Genomic DNA, 6,641 nt, shown 5'->3' on the forward strand with positions numbered 1-6,641 from the left:
ATTTGATAAAAGTGCTTATATTCTAATGTTTTTCAAAACAACATACATAATATTTTATTCTCCATAGATTTTGTATTTTGAAGTGTTGATGTTATTTTTGAACCATTTTTAATTTTCAAGTGTTGATTGCATTTCAGAGATATTATTTATTTTAATGTGTTAATTTTATTTTTGAACCATCTTTTATTTGTAAGTATTGATTTTATTTTTTAGCCATTTAGCCAAGTCTCTGTAGAACCATTTGTCTCTGCTAATGACATCTTCAATACAATTTTTTGATCCCAGGCTTAGTTTATGGACTGTAATGTGAAATTGGACACAAGTATAAGTCTGACAGTTTTTTCACCAAGTTACTGTGCTCTCTGAGAGGATCTGTGGTATAAGTATTTGATATTGTTCCATGCCCATCGTTGACATTAGTCTCTAACAAAATTTGGCTCATCTACCAGGAACACTGCAAAGAGCATGAGTTTCTGTAGTGTAGTGGTTATCACATTTGCTTTACATGCGAAAGGTCTCTGGTTCAAAACTAGACAGAGATGGTTTTTGTAGGTTATGCATCTCTTGGGGTGCAGTGAGACAACAAGAGCCTTCCTCTTTTGTGATGGTTCATTTGCCAATCGACTTCAATGTAGGCTTCTTTGAAATCGAAGCAACTTTACTTCAATTACCAATTGGCAGTTCTATGGCGTAATGCACATGTCAAACTCAAGACCTGCGGGCCACATGTGGCCCCCCAGCATTTTATAGGCTGATGAGATGATATTCAGAAAGGTTTTTTTTAATTAATTAATTTCAGTTGCCTCTGAGACTAAATATTTGCTTAAAGTCTATAATGTCTGCCCATGTGACTTGTTTTTATCATTTGTTTTCTTACCTTTAAACACTGATTTAAATATTGTAATTTTTAAACTGAGCAGTAATTTTACATCCATGGAAACTCAAATGTAATATTTCAAACTTCAATACATAAAATCAATTATTTAACATTATGAAGTGTTGTTTAATGCATTTTTAGCATTGTATTTTTATACATTTATGCTAGGGTTGCCCAAGTCCAGTTTTCCAGAGCTACCATCTGCAGCTTTAGATGCATTCCTTCTCTAACACACCTGGACCATTGACTCATTATAAGCCTCTGAATGAGGGAAGTCAACATTTTGTCTGGGGTGTGTTTTAGCAGGGATGCACTTCTGATTTGTACCGTCAATGTGGCCCGTTGAGGGTGGCCAATATGCTGAAGTGGCCCTCTGTGAAATTGAGTTTGACACCCCTGCCCTAAAGTCAGTCAAAACTGAAACCTTCTTGTTATAACTGTAAAGAGAAAAAGTTGCACCCCAGGTGAAATAATTAGGTTGTTCTACCAAACCAAACATCTTTGTGTTAAATGAGGAAAACACATCCAAGTTGAAAACACTGTCAGGAAAATGGTTTTGATTTATTACCACATAGAGTGGAGACCTTTCAGCTGCAGATTCAGCAGTCAAGTTCATGTTTGATGATTAGGTGAGACCATCTGTCTAAAAGTTATAAATAGCAGTGGGTGGAATGTGCAGTGAATGCAAGAAAATACACAAAACGGTTTGTCAGATATTACACTTGACAGTTGGGTTTGAATTCTTTGAAGATGCCATTTTTTTTGTCATAGCAGGAAATACAAACGTTAAAGGCTTGTAAGATCCTCGCAATGTATTAAAGCAAATTGAACTTTTTCTTGTTTAGACACATAAAAAAACTCAAAGAATTTTCTTGGAAGTTGCTAAGTCTTCACAAGGTAATCGTAACTTAGAAATATCTACAGTTTATATCTTGGCTTGGTATAACTTTTCAGACTTAATTTTATCTTAGATACAATTGAAACTAGACATTAACATAAACCAAATAAGAAGAGACTTGCACATTTTCTCACTGACTGAAGTTAAATCTGGCCAATCTTCTCTTTTTAGATCTGTTAGAATTACCTTCATTATTTCTATTTGCCAAATTCCTCAAAACTCAAAGAAAACTAAAACATTTACATACATTTGGTCAGATTCAGGGATGACTCTTTTCATCATTAAACCTTTTCATCTGTATTTTCATTCTAGGCTCAACCTGTCATTCAGATTATTCAGAAACCCCTTTTGCCTTGAAACTCATTCACCTCACTGCTGTGATTATGAGAAAATGTAACCGGCTGATTTCATGGCCTCTTTATGTAGTATTTGGAAAGCTTGACGTTAAGCGGGTATAATCTCCTCTCCCGAAGGTAGATCACAGCAAATTTCAGCTTTGCGCTCTTGTATTATTTCGGAAGCTTTTATGGTTCCTTTAGGGTTACAGATTTATCAAAACAAAAAATATAAACGAGTCCAAAGTCTCCATAGCAGATGCTACAGATTGCAAAAGACAGGCCCAAAAGGGAAAACCGTTGGGGGTTACAGGCAGATTTATGAAAAGATAGAGCAAAAAATTAATCTGTGAGATGTTTGTTTTTTAAAAAATATTTCTATTTGACCCCTGAGAGCTGGTGTATTCTCAGGAGTCTCAAGTTGAGACAAATGCACTTTGTGGTGATACAAAAATATGTATCTGCTTTGAGATGTACTTACAGCGTCTTTTTTTACCTTACCATCAGAATTATATGTTTACCATTACAGAGCAGTTGCACTCACGAATAACTGTTTCCTCATGCAGAAGGATAACGTCCTGGAAGTTCTGTGAGATCCCTCTATTGCCTCAAAGCACAACAATGCAAAAAATACAAAATAAAATAAAATAGCTTTACTTTCTTAGTTCTCAGCCATCTTCTTAACTTTGAAGATCTTCAAGGTCGACTTTCAGTCTCCATTTACACAATTTGCCACTGAGATTGAATCAGACCCCTACTTTATCTCAGCAACAGAAATTTTTTGCAATCATTTTATCGGTTTAGTTTGCCGATCGGTGCTCATGACATTTAAAGCCCAACCCAGATAAAGCCCAAATGTTTCCCTGAAGCATATCATAGATGATAATTCTGGTTAAACAGACAATCCAAATGAAAAGTTTCACTGTTACATCGAAACTGTCCCCTTTTTCTATTTCCAATGCATGCAAAGTACCAGACCACAGTAAGATAAGTTGGTCACCATATACCTTACATTATGTGCTTAAAATCTATAGAAACTAATTAGGAAAGCTATAAAAGGATTGATTCTCAAGCAAACTTTTTTGTGTCTCATTTTAATGACATTAGGATGGTTTCTCTCCAACTGAAAAACAGTAACAATTCCAGTATTATATCAAAATGACATTTTAGTGAGAAATATAACCTTTAAAGCCAGTAATATAATTACCCCATACTAATACTGCATGATTACTGGCGATAAATGTGACAATTTGTTGGTTATGAAAAATATTTTAACAGTTTACATCAATGAGTCTAAGCTTTAAAATACTTCACACATTCAAAAGAACAACCAATACATAGATTTTAGTGTGATTTAGCACCTCTGTGTGAAACTTATAAATACAAGCATTTTGTCTTTGCTTACCTCAATAATTTTCTTTAATGCTTTAGATTTAAATTCATTGCGCAGGAGAGGGTTTTATCCAATGCTCATTACTTTTTCCTGTGTCTCTGCTGGGATCCTTACATAACATCTGTTCAACCCAAGGCCGTAGTACTCCATCTCATTGTGCACATCAGGCACATTGGCCATTCGCAGCAGTGCTAGACAATTTACTGAGTGCTGTGCTCATAATAAAGGCTTCACATTTTTTTCCACTGAATGGAAACTTTATATTTAAATGCCACACATCATTAACTGTGTTGAATATTAGTGTCTCTAAATTTAACATGAGAAAATAAATGTATACTGTTCAACAGAATTAAAATATATTAAAAATGTCTAGCACATTAATTTTATTTAATTCAATTCAATTTAATAAAGCACCAAATCACAATGGATCATCTCAAGACACTTCAAAAAGGTAATTTCATCTGTGAAATTACCTTTCATACATCCACTCCAACTGATCTTAGTTATCAACAAGTTTCAACTGAAACCCAGCAGACTGCATCGAGTCATTAATTTGCAACATCCCTTCCTCCAGGATGAACATGTAGAGAACCCTTTGCAGCAATCCCTCATATTAAGCATGCAAGTAGCACAGTGTTGCACACGTGCATGTTTCATGTATGATTCATCACTACTGTGGACCATCTACCATTTATTTTATTATATTATTTTAAGCTAACCTAACTAACATTGCAGTATTTACATGTCTGTGCGTCGTCCTCCTGTCACTCATGCATCTCAGAGTGAAGGAACAACAATGACATTCTGTGAGGTTATTCATAGAGGTGTGACCTGCTGTCCTGCATGGCATTGTTAATGTCACCAGTTGATACATCAGATTTACCTACACAGGACAGGGACAGGCCAACGTTAAATGGCAGTTTACTACAGATCTTCATATATAGATATGAAAAACATATTTACAAAATTGAACATGTCCAACAATAGTTTGTTGCTTCTCTGACAAACCATTGTCAGAGAAGCAAAAAAGAATAATTTTGAAATATTTTTTCATAAAAATCCTTGCATATGTGAAATGTAATAATATTTTAGAATATAAAAATAATATAATATATGAGTATAAAATTATTGTTAAAACTATTAAACCTTTGGAATTTTTCCAAAAGTAATTTTAAAGTTTGATGGAAAATCATTAAGAGACAGAAAAGAAAGAATCTTTGGCAAACACAATTTAATACACTTTCTTTTTTGTGTGTGTGTAAGTGCCTAACAATGGCAAAGTGACTATACAGTCTATCAACTGACAAGAAAAGAATTAAAGTGCATATGCTCTGAGCAAAAGATTGATACATATATCTGACACATTGCCTTCAGCACTCTGTCAGGCTTCACACAGTCGACCCATCTTTCACTAATAGAGCCCCTCTAGGGCAGAGCGCTTGATAATGTCAAAGATTAGTTGTCATTTTATTTCTAATAACTTTTACAGATTCAGTATTTTACAGATTTTAAAAATTCATATTTAAGAATTATACTTCTGGACAAAACACAATATTTAAACACCATAGTGATGTTTGTGTGAGTTTTTGGTGAATAAAAGGCACCTCTAATACTAAATGTATGAACAACAGAGAGTGTAAAACCTACAGCTGTTGATGTTCTGCTCTGAAAGGTTAATGAGATTCTGTGTTCATTTATATCTTAAAGATTTTCAATTATCCAGTTTTCTCCTTTGATTGGCGCCATGTTAGGGTCAATCTGGACTTCACACATTGAAGGTTTGAGTAATTCATTAGGTGCTGCACACTCATTTTTCTTGCTTGCAGATGACCAAATGAGGACTAATGGGGTCTCCTTGCAGTACCTCATAAATCCTGATTTGTATGACGTTGTGTCATAAATATTTTTAAATTATGTATCAGACCATATTACATTTTCTTCACATAAATTTGAAATCATGTTAAGTCAACTGTCTTTATGTGATTGAACTCCCCACATTAAAGAGTCAGTATAGAATTCAGATTTCAGACTTTAATAGCTTATATTTGATCCTATCTCATGTCAAATTACTGGCTGAATGTACCAGATATGACCAGTGTTATTCCTAGGTAATCACATGTGAATACAAAAATATATTAAAAGTGTCTGTTTCTCCTTGTTAAACTTTCCATAGTATTGAACCTATAGTTATTCTTTAAATTGATTTTAATTTGTTACATTCACTTGCGACAAAAAACAAATAAGCAGTACTGCAGAACCTAGTAGTGTCATTTTAAATGTTGTAGTCATTTTAAATTTTATATTTGTAATTTTGTAAAACTTTGAAATGTTTTCAAACTAGAAACTCCAAGTGTTTAAGGTAATTGTGTTACATAAAAACCTTGTGCATCTCTTGGTGTTTTAAGGTAAAAAATGTTTTTCCATTACCTTGAGTGTGACAAAATCTGAACCAACTTGTATATAAAATGCAGCAATTTAGAATCGGTGGGCATTTAAAATACACAGTAAAGTCAATCTGAAAATATGACCTGGACAATCTTGCAGAAAATTTAAGTTGTTTTTTTTATGAGTGATGTAAAGCTTTGGCTGATTGCATTTTTCTTAATGGACCCTAACAATGAAATATCTTGCTGACTTTGAAAAAAAATTCCCAGTCGCTTCCCTTGAAGTGGTACTGAGACAAAAAAGTCACATTTATTTTACAGTTGCCATAAAAATGTGTGAACTTCACTGCGGAAACGAAGACGTTCAATAAATCATGGCTAAATGTTGTCATGTCACTATAACCATCACTGCCAAATGTGCTGCTGTTTGCGTTGTTCCTGCTTTGTTATACTTCATTTTATCACAGAATAAAACCGGTAACTCCCTCTTCTTAGTGTATATTAAATCATCAGAACCCATCATCCGATTCATACTTCATCCTAAGCCTTTCGCATTAACCAATCCCCTCACTCAGACAGATGGGGCAGGGTAAATGAGCATTCTGGGGGTTGGAAGTAGGATGTAGTTTTTCTACTGTGAGAACAATTATCTAGATGCTTGATATGATTTAGAGCTGTGAGGCTGCTGCATCCTGTGAGCCATTATAGATTTATCTAAGTAACTTCTTAATGTCTTTTTTGGATCGCATTCAAA

Source organism: Poecilia mexicana, unplaced genomic scaffold (genome assembly GCF_051168715.1).
Source record: "Poecilia mexicana isolate PSO_F unplaced genomic scaffold, ASM5116871v1 scaffold_14, whole genome shotgun sequence".
In the NCBI taxonomy this organism is placed as follows: Eukaryota; Metazoa; Chordata; class Actinopteri; order Cyprinodontiformes; family Poeciliidae; genus Poecilia; species Poecilia mexicana.